At 46.6% G+C, this 10,834-nt stretch overlaps 1 long non-coding RNA gene across 1 annotated transcript in view; it reads right to left on the bottom strand.

The window, feature by feature from the left end:
- Nucleotides 1-362: 362 nt before the first annotated feature.
- LOC102387840 overlaps nt 363-10,834 on the bottom strand; it is a 13,849-nt gene continuing 3,377 nt past the window's right edge. Inside the window, exons 2-3 of the long non-coding RNA XR_323572.2 lie at nt 9,012-9,129; nt 363-1,020 (exon numbers count right to left, since the gene is read on the bottom strand). This is a non-coding gene — a long non-coding RNA (uncharacterized LOC102387840). The remainder of the gene's footprint in view (nt 1,021-9,011; nt 9,130-10,834) is intronic.

The raw sequence follows: 10,834 nt of genomic DNA, 5'->3' as shown, positions 1-10,834 counted from the left end.
CGCAAGTGGCAGTAAGTGTGAGTCGTGGGGAGTTGGGTTTTTTCTTAAAGGGCCAGAGCTGTGGGGGGGTACCTGTGGGGGGGCTGGGGGAGCGGGGAGGGGTCAGGAGGCTCTTGGCAGATCCCCCCACACAGCGTAGGGTAGTGCGGTGCAGCAGGGATTGCCCCCCAGCGGGCAGCACCTGGTGAGCACCAGAGCTTTTTTTTTTTCCAAAGAGCTGGAAGCTGGGGCTGGCAGGGCAGGGCAGGGGATGGGCCTGGCTGATCCGGAGATTCAGTAGCAGCCGAATCTCCGAATCAGATTCAGCCAAATCAAATCAGGACAGTGATTCAAATCACCGAATCAAATCACTGTCCCCCAAATCAGCCAAATCAGAATCAGAATCCGAAGCAAATACTAGCTGCTTCTTACAGGCCTACTGGCCAGTAATAAAATTATATTCATGAAGCAATACAAACAGCTTATATTGGACCTTATTGGGCTCCCATTACAGAACAACCAAAAAATTATATACACATGTATGCATATTGTATAACTGTGTACATATATAGTGAATGCAGTGCTAAGGATGAGACCTAAATTATACAAACATCAAGCCATTCAGTTATAACAGACTGAGCCCTTATGAAGCTCCCATGCATTTTCAGGGGAATGACAGAGAAGTGCAACTGGGTGCTTGAAGGCAGTGTCAGTGGCTGTGCTGCTGGCAACTTAGTGGTGTTTGGGTTGGCTGCTGCTATTTTTGCACGCATCCTCCCAAAGGTTGGTGCTTGAGGCTGGAGCCCCAGTCACTTCTTCATCATGCTACTGGCTTGAGAAATGCAGTTCCCTCAGAGAGCAGCACAGAGGCTGCAGGAATCAGATGTAAGATTCCTGAGAGCCACATCCCACTCTTGGGAGGTGGATCAGGAGGCTTAGTGTGGGCAGGGAATCCCTGCAGATTGCTGGGACTTTACTGAGGTTGCATTTCAGCAGCCTTGCATCTGAAAGCAGGAGATTGCAGGGAGAATCACAAACGATCTGTAAGTAGAAAAAAATGCCAGTTATGAGTTATACAGCTAAAAAACTGTCATTTAGGTACACCCAGGACAATAGAATTCCAGCCATAGTGCTTAAGTATTGTTGAGGAGAGAGGACTAAGGCTTCTAAAAAACAGGGATGCCATAGGAAGAGGCTGCACAGTTCTAAGGAAATGCCCCTTCATACCACTCTGACAGTGGGAGAAGTCATTAAAATGAATGAAAATATTGTGTGACCTTAAACAATTAGAATGGAGATGTTAGTACTCCCCACTCCTATGGCAACAGGAGCCACATGAGTATCAGAGAAAGAGAAACTGGCTCAGTGAGCTCAATTCTCCATTATCCTTGATTCTGCACTGATAATGCAAAGAGATTAGAACACTTGGCCTGAATGATTTATATCTATTTCCAGCATGCCTTTTCCATGAACAGTTGGTAACAGGGGCGATGTGTAGGGGGTGCACATGGGTGCACATGCACCCCCTGAGTGTGACAGTGCACCCCCTACTAAAAGGTGCTGCCAACATTGTCAGCGGTGCCTGCAGACAGTCACTGCTCACCACCCCCCCACTGCCAGCAGCCTCTGTGGGAGGTCAGCAATCCCTGCTGGCCGCCACTGCCGGTGGCATCTGTAGGTGGTCACCAACCCCTGGTCGGCGCTCACCACCATCCCTACTGCCTACAGCGCTAGCAGTGTCTGCGGGAGCTTCCACTTACTGCCACTGTGCTCCTGCCGCTGTGCCCCACCAGCCATGGGGGGCACACATCATTCATGGCTGTTAAGCTCTAACCATATGTCCCATTTCTTTGAGGAGCTCTGTCATGTTCCTTCAGAGTTCTTGAAGATACACCTTGCCTGAGCTGGGAGAATAAAACTTGCTTTGGGACTCTGGAGTCAGACATCCACATGACATGGCTGGCCCAGCAATGTTGATGTCAAATGATCAATGCTCATGGTGTTTACTTGTGAGAGGACACTAATGCTGGCACATTTGTATTCCAACTGGATTCAAAGAATCTTCTGTAGGCAGCATTGATGGTACTTCTCCAGAAACTTGAGGTGTCTCCTGTATGTTTTCCACATTTCAGCTCTGTAAAGTAAGGTAGGGATCATGACTGCTTGATAAATCATAAGCTTGATTCATCAAGCTCAAATCTGAAGTCATGGTCTTTGAACATCCATTTCCTCAGGTATCCAAAGGCAGTACTTCCACATTTGAAGCAATGTTGGGTTTCTTCATTGATTTCAGCCTTGTGTGAAAGACGACTTCTGAGGTACAGGAAATACACAACATTCTCCAGAGTCTCATCATAAATCTGAATTACTAAAGCTGGGGACTGCTCATTAAAAGCTTGTTGATGGAGGACCTTAGTTTTCTTTACGGTAAGCATGAGTCCCATTTTCTTTTATCTCTCGGTAAAGACCTCAACAATTGCCTGAAGGTCTACTTCTGAGTCAGTACACACTACAGCATCAGCAGCATATTGGAGCTCAATGACTGAGGTCAGGGTAGTCTTGGTTTTGGCTCAGAGACAGCTGAGATTAAACAGCTTACCATACATACAGTAGTTTAGTTCCACTCCAACTGGATGCTTGTTGTTGGTCAGATGTAGCACTGCAATAAGGAATATTGAGAAGAGTGTTGGAGTGATGACACAGCCTTGCTCAACTCCTGTCTTAACCTCAAAGGGATCTGTGTTAGATCCATTACTGAAAACTGCTGCTCACATACCATCACGGAGCAGGTGAAGAAAGATGATGAATTTCAATGAGCATCTGTACCCCAGAAGAATCCTCCATACTGCTTCTCAGCTGACAGAGTTGAAGGCTTTCATAAAGTCATAAAAGGCCACGTAGAGTGGTTTATGTTGTTCCCAGCATTTTTCCTGCAGCTGGCAAGCAGTGAAGATCATGTTGGTTGTGCATCTTGGTGCCCTAAACCCACACTGAGATTTCAGGAGGAGCTCTTCGGCAAGTGGCAAAAGATGGTTCAGGAAGGTTCTTGCAATGATCTTTCCTTTGGCGGACAGAAAGCATTCCTCTGTAATTTGCAGGCAGACCTGTCTCCTTTCTAAAAGAGTGTCATGGTCATGCCATCTATAAAGCCATCTGGGATTTTCTCATCATCCCAGATCGTTAAGAGGAGGGCATGTGGAGGAGGGAACTGTGATGTAAGCTCCTCTCCCCCCTGCCTGAAGATTTCTTCAGGGATTCCATCAATTCCAGATACCTTGTCATTTTTCATCTGCTTGATGGCTTTCCTCACCTTGCCAAGGGTTGGACGGATTCCAAGATCATCTCTGACTGGGTGTTGTGTGATGGAATTGAGAGCACTCTCATCAACAACACAGTCTAGGTTGAGAAGGTCTTCAAAGTGCTCCTTCCAGCAGGCATTAATTTCCTTGATCAGATTTCTTCCATCCTTAGGTCAAAGCGGTTGGTCCCTGAGTGCTCGAAATGTAGATGACTTTGGTGGCACTAAAAAAAACCCATTTATATTGTGGATGTCAGTGAGATGTTGAATTTCCTTTACCTTATTTTCCCACCATCTGTTCTTCATATTGTGGGTCCTTCTTTGGAACTCTGCTTTGGTGTTTTGGTGATTCAGTTTCTTTTGCTTGGAGTTAATGTTGTTCTGCCAAGCACAAAAGATCTTGAGCTTATGGTTGATCAACTCTTAGATCTCCCAGTCATTCTCATCAAACCAGTCTTGATGTTTCCTGGTAGTGAATACAAGTGTCTTTTCACAGTTACTGATAATAGTGGACTTGAAGACACCCCAAGCACTACTGACATTCTCCCATTATTGTCAATCAGAATTCCCCAGTTTTTCATCGAGGTGTTGGTGGAAGAGGTCTTGCTTGATTGGGTCCTTGAGTTCTTCAATGACCTTCTGTCTGCATTGCTTCTGCTGCAGCCATCATTTGGGAACCATTGTGAGGGGCATAACCAAATGGATGAGTCCGATCAGTCCAGCAGTCGTCTGGTCCTAGCATAGCTCTAGTGATGTGCACATCTGTGCAATCCCAGGCACAAATAATGATACAGTCAATCAAATACCAGTGCTTAGATCATGGATGATGCCATGATGTCTTGTACCTGTTTTTCTGGCAGAAGAGGCTGTTGGTGATAGTGAGTCCATGTTCCGTGCATTTGGTCAAGAGAAGGATGCCATTGGAGTTGACTTTTCCCACTCCTTCTTTGTCAATGGTCCTTTTCCAAAAGGAAACAGGACCCTGGGCACATATAAGCCCCAGGGCTGGGGCTGGCAGGGGGTTAGTTCTCTGTCAGCAGTCAGGGGGAAGGAGTTCTTGCAGAAACACTATGCAAAGATGCTTGGTTGCCTATTTTGCTGCTGATAAGACTAATGGGCTCTAGGAGCTCCTAAAATATCTGAGGCTAGGAGGCATACATTGTTAAGGGAGAAGCTTGTCTCCTTAAAGGGGCAGAGTGTGACCTCCAATGTTATTCTTGTTCTTACATTATAGCCCAGGGACCTGTATTCCCATTGCTATTTGAATCTGGTGGACCGGAATGAGGCTTTTTGGGGAGCAGGAGGTCATCATGGCCATCCCTGGGGATCCTATGCCATGACAACATCCTTCTTTGTGCATGTCATTTTCTTTCCTCAGTTATTGTATTTTTAAGTGACTGGTGTTTTGGATTGTTTTTTTTAAGGGTCAATTTTACATGAACCTCCTTGAATTAGAGATGGGTGTGGACTGTAAAGACAGGAGGTAGGATCCAGGTCCTTGGTTTGAGCCCATTTCCACTTGGGCAAGCAAGGGCTGGGCAGCTAGGGCACATTCAGTGCTTGAGAACATGCTGACGTACCTCCAAGCTGTTTTGCATGGGCACAGTCAAAACAGGCTCCATGTAGCCAAAGGGCAACATTGCAGTGCGTGTTAATTGCACTGAAGTCAATAAAATTGTGTTGACTAATGTCAGCAGGGAGGCTGGTCCAGAACAGATTAAACAAGTTCAGGTCTGATTTTTCAAATCCAGAGAGCCCGGTGTTATTTCTAACCTTTGTTTATCCTTACAGCCTCATGCTTGTTGTTACTAGCCCTTGTGCTGAGAAATGAATCTCACATTGAGAGAAGCTCTTTAAAAGAAAAGTGAGGAGACACCCAATGCAAATACTTCTACCCAAAGTATTTACTAAAAAGCAGTGAAGAGTAACCTTGATGCCATGACAATCTCATCAGAACTTGGTTTTTAATTGGTTCTTTTATAGTGATTTGAAAACTGGATGTTAAATGTTAATCTTTATGGGCACCTATACAAGAGCGCAGAGATTGCTCCAATGCACTGGAATTTCAGCATGTCAGAGCAGACTCAGTTAATTGAGCGCAGCAGCTTCTTGCGTCTTGTATATCAATGTCCCCATGTTTAAAAATGGCAGCAGGGGTGCTTGAAGTAAAGCTCATTGGAGCTTTAGTTCAAGCACCCCAGCTACCATTTTTAAGTGCAGGGATGCTGATAGAGGGGACACAGCAGTGGTTTAATTGAAGTGGCTCTTGGAGCCACTCTAATTAAAGCTCCCCCCCTGCAAATCTGAAGTATGTGTAAAAGTGTCCCATGAGCTCTTAGCAATGTGGGGACTTAAGAAATAAAAATAATCTGGTACTTTACAACTTAACATGAAATTTCTGAATGTGTATGGCTTGAAGATTTATTTATTAAAGGGAAATTCTTCTCTTAATAAAAGACAATCACAGTTCATTTATAAGCAAACTCCTCCAGGATACAAACTGATTTTCTTTTCTTTTCTATGGGCATTTATCTCAAAATCAGGAAGAAGAAAATGTAAAGGAGTGACTGGGTTATACATGGTTAGTCTAAGTGAAGCATGCTAGGTCAGGGCACTGGCGATGCATAGGGGGTGCATGCAGGTACACTTGCACCCCCTGAGCTTGGCGGTGCACCCCTATGAAAAGGCGCTGCCAACACTCACTGCTCGCCGCTCCCCCTGACCCCTCACCACCAACGCTGGCAGCGGCGTCTGCAGGCGGTCAACGATTGCCGCTGGCCACTGCCAACAATGCCAGTGGCATCTGTGGGTGGCTGTCAACTCCTGGTCAGCGCTTGACACTCCCTCACCCCCACCGCCAACAGCACCAGCGGCGTCTGCAGGAGCTCACCACTTTCCACCAAGCTGCCACGCCCCTGCCGCCACCGCCATGACCTCCCAGCCGCCAGGGGCACAGGTTGTTCATGGGTCAGGGGTTACCAGAGTAAGTCACAATCAAGTCAGGTATCAGTCCAAGTCTGGAATCTCAAACTGAAGCATGAGACAAGGTTGTGGGCAAGCAATTGATCCAGGCAGGGAGGTCCAAGACAGAAACAGAAGCAATCAGGAATAGGCAGGAGGGTTCGAGCCAGAGGTTCAGAGCATGGCGTTAGATTTAGGAATTCCTAGCAGGCCAGAGACATAGCAAGGAGATCTGTTGCCCAAACAGATCTCTGCTCGCTAGTGTGTAGGAGCACCTCCCCTGCTGTACTGTGCTGGCACACCACACAAGTTTCCTGGGTCCCCCCCTGTCACCAGCCTTCATCAGATTTGCCAGTCTATCATAGAATCATTGTTAATGCACTGGTTTATTTCAGAAGAGGATCAAACCTGGTGCACTTTCCGTGTAGAACATAGGACTGTTTACATTGCCGTTCCACTGGAATATAGAGAATCATAGAAGTATACAGAAGCAGCCCTGGAAGAGGCCTCGAGAGGTCATCTAGTCCACTTTTCCTGAGGCAGGATCCTCATAACCATAATCTAACCTTACAATAAACCTCAATCGTGACACATTAGGGTAAGCAATGTAGCTAAGTCTCTTCTGGGGTTTCTTTGGGAAGACCTCCCTAGGTAAAAACTTTCACATTGGCAGCATATCAGAGGAAAGAGCACTACAAAGAAAACACAAACAGATTTGTTTTTTAAATCACAAGAGGAGGAACCAGTGAATAAGGTTGATGTCTGTTAACAAGAAAATAACCCTACCAAACTTTTCTCAGGATTGCTTCATTTATCTATGTTTGTCATGATTCTCATTCCAACCCTGCACATCCTCAGTCACCATGGAGAGGATCTCATGTACTACCTTCATGGCATATGTTTCCTTCTAATACTAGGAGGCATCATTACTGTTTGCCTGCTGCGCAATCTTAACTGAGTCAGTGGCTCCTTTTTGCTCCTGATCATATGTAGAAACACTGTTGATTTTGTGGGTAGATAAAGTTACAATATACATGGATTTGGATGATTTCCTATTCAAACACCAAGGGTTTTGAAATGTTGGGCTGTTTACATGTAGGGAGAAGATTGCAACAGCAGCTGATGAAAAAGCTCAAGCAGGTTCACTATTGCCAGGAAGGCTACTGCAGATATCCATCTGAACTCCCAACAGCTGTTTGCTTTGACCATATTTATACTTCCTTGCAGTCACCATCTGGAAATGGGTTTTCATCAATGTTCAGGGCTGACTATTACTATTATTTATATTACAGCAGTACCTGGAGGGCTCAAAAGCTAATTCATCATTTTGGGTGCTGTATGCAGTCATTGCCCTACAGAGCTTGTCTTAGCAGGCTCTGGGTGGGAGGTGTGGCAGGCCAGCAGGGGGTGCTCCTGTTTTGAGCCACCCACCTCACTGTGCCCAACCCCCCTCCAAGCTCCGAGTGCCTCCCTGGGGGCGCCTCACGTCTGGCCGACCCCCTTCCTGGAGTATACCCGCTAGCCTGGGTTTTCCACTTCCATCACCCAAGGCTCTGGACTTAATTCTGGCTCTGCACACCCTGGGAAACACAGGCCTAGTAGCCCGCAAGGGGACTTGATTCACTTGAAGAAGTTGGGATGCTTCCCTCAGTCAGAAGCACAAGTAGTGGTCTCTCTTAGTCAGCCGAACCAAGGGGACCCCAAGGCATAATCTAGACCCACCCGCAATAAGTCTCCCACACTAGGTCCAAAGGAGAACTTTATTGGTTACAAGGGTAGGGTTAGAATAGGGTACAGGGTAGAGCAATATCAGAGAAATCCCATAGAGCAAACTCCCCTGGCTGGGTAGCCTTTTGATCTCGCATCTGAGTTACTGCAAGCTATAGATCTAGTTGGATCTCAGGTAGCTTACTCACAAGTGTCATCCAGAGGCAGTTGGAGATTCCCTCTGGAGGCAGGCAGTTCCTTGATCATGAGTTTTGAGAGAGAGAGAGCAAGTTTCAGATGGTCCAGCTCTTCTCTCTCTCTGAGTCTCCCTCATGGCTGCTGCCCCCTCCTCCTGGGCAGTCCTTAACTTATATAGTCCTTGTGACCTCATTTACCTGGTCCAATGGAGGCCAGCACCTGTTGGCTGTCAGCCAACCAATTTGAAATACATCACTAGTTGCCGGGCAGACTCTAGCCCACCAGGGAGGAAGCCCCTCACCCAGGTATGTGATACTAGTCACGTAGGCAGAGGGAGCAGGTTTCCCCCCTCCCTCAGTAATGTATCCAGCACAGGTTACCTAAAGAGATAGGGTAAAGGTGTATATCCTCTGCTGGGCCCATCCTAATCAAATGGTCACAGAGCAGAGTTGTTGGGGGAGAAACAAAGGTGGCTTTCTGCCACAGGAGGCACAGAGGTGAAGTTATTTCCAAACCCAGTGGGTCAATGGCAAAATAAGGAAACAGACCTTGGCCTCCTGAGTCCCTGGCCAAAGTATTGGTCAGTGGGCTCCACTGCTGCCAGGATGATAATGACAAAAATTCATCCCTGTGAGCAGACCAGTCAGGACTATTCCTTAAACCTTGCTGGGGAGATATTTTAAATGGTTTGAAAACACCAGCTCAATGTTATTGAATGATTCCAAGCAGCATGAACAAGTATCTGAGCCACTGTGGAAGCCTGGAGGGAGGAATTGGGGTAAAAAAGAAAGAAGTGATCTTGTGTTAGGAAACCCCATACATCTTCTGTGGCCCACCCTATGACTATGATAGAAATGAAGGTACCTACCAGTTAGGCATGGAGCTGAATGACCATCCTTCCTCAAAAAGATCCTCAGGATACCCCTGACATTCCAGGTGGTCTGTCATAGCACCAAGATACTTTTTGGCAGGTCAAGTGGTCACTTCTGGAAGAAAAAGCTGTTCTTACAACTGAGAGCAACAGTGCATCAAAGCAACAGGACCCTGTCCCATCAGCGTGAAGCACGCCCCTTTTCCTGTTTACCATATCCCAAGATCCTTGTGCCACAGTGTTCCCCTGCAAGAATGCAGAATGAAAACCCGTCCCCTAGAAATACAGGAAAAGAAGGGAGCTTGGAGTATTTTCAAAGGAAATTAACAGGGTATAGTATTAGACCCCAGTTCTATACAAAAATAATCTGAGCTTCAGAAAGCCAGAGATACTTGAAAATGAATGAAAGATTCCTTCAAATATGCAAGTAAATAATGCCACAGAATAGGTCCACTTAAAAGAAAAACACAAAAGCAGAACTCTCCCAAGTCAAAGACCATGTGCCAAAAGAGATATGGGGAAACATATAAGCTGGTTATTTTAGTATGAAAGGGACATCAAAACTGAGATGGAGGGAAGTAAAGATTTCCTCTCCCTCCTCTTGGGATGGAAATCTCTGGAGCAAGTAGAGCAAATGGTGTACCTGAATTCATCCTCCCAAATGAGGTGTGGTAAAATGAGAGCACATGCAGCCTGGCCAATAAAGAATTTATTGTGGAATGAAATAGGAAAGGCCAACTTTGCCAGTATAGGGCTAGTAAGTAGGTCCTGATAGTGAAACTGACTTTTTTCCTTACTTTTCCCATATTAACCCTGCTAGTAAACTCTTATTTATGTGACATCAGGACTATAGGATGACAGGAATTAATAGAATTTGGGACAATTTCTGTGTTTATGTTACACACAGACGTGGTAGTGAACTATGTAGCTGAAAGGAGACTCTACCCTCATATCAAAGTGTATCCCTGGGCGTGACACTACCTCGCCTGAATAGCAAGAGACTACCTCACCTGAATCCCTGGGTAGCTGCTGCAGGGTCTCCGAGTAGAGAGTCTCCCCTTACAATCAAACAACTTTGCAGACCGTTATAAAACTGTTTACAGGATTTAATTTACAAGTTAACATATAACCAATGCAATAGAACAAATGTTACACCCCACAACCTGGTGATGGTGGCTCAAGGGTTAATGATTCTTGGATACACTTGACACTAGAGGAAGGTATGCAAATTATCCATGATAAATAAGGAACTAATACATAAATACATTGATACTCCAGCTAATAAACCATCAAGAACTTATTTACATAGTCTATAACTCATGCAGTGTGTACTGAGGACCCTGTGTGCATTGCCCCTGGAGGGGTGTCTCAGAAAGCAGGGCTGCATCTGTGCCCCTGCACAGGATCTGCAGGTGCTCCCTGGTGCTGGTGTCCCTTGCACGAGCTCCAGGGGTTTCCGTGCAGCAGGGAGCGGCTCCTCCCGTGCAGTCCCTGCAAGAGAGCTGACTCCTGCCTAGACCCCTTCCCTGGCTCACCAGGGAGCAGTGTCTGGGTTGCAGGTTGTAACAGTTCCTCCTGCTCAGCACAGCCTCACAGCACCCAACAAATGCAGTCCTTCCCCGGTGCCTTCTCATTCACAGGGGCAAACCAGGGCAGTCTCCAGCCTCTTCCCCTGGCCCTGCATCCCCCTCCCCTGCTGTGCTCACCCAGCCACACAGGGGCTTGCAGGAGGGTCTTCCCATGCTTGGAGTCTCCTCACAGGCAGCTCCTCTCTAGTCCTGCCCCGGCAGGGCTCTGAGCGCAAAGGAGGGAGAAGGGAC

The sequence above is a fragment of the Alligator sinensis genome, unplaced genomic scaffold (assembly GCF_000455745.1).
Source record: "Alligator sinensis unplaced genomic scaffold, ASM45574v1 scaffold434_1, whole genome shotgun sequence".
NCBI classification, from domain to species: Eukaryota; Metazoa; Chordata; order Crocodylia; family Alligatoridae; genus Alligator; species Alligator sinensis.
The sequence above is the reverse complement of the archived record's forward strand: the minus strand, read 5'-3'. Positions and strand labels throughout refer to the sequence as shown.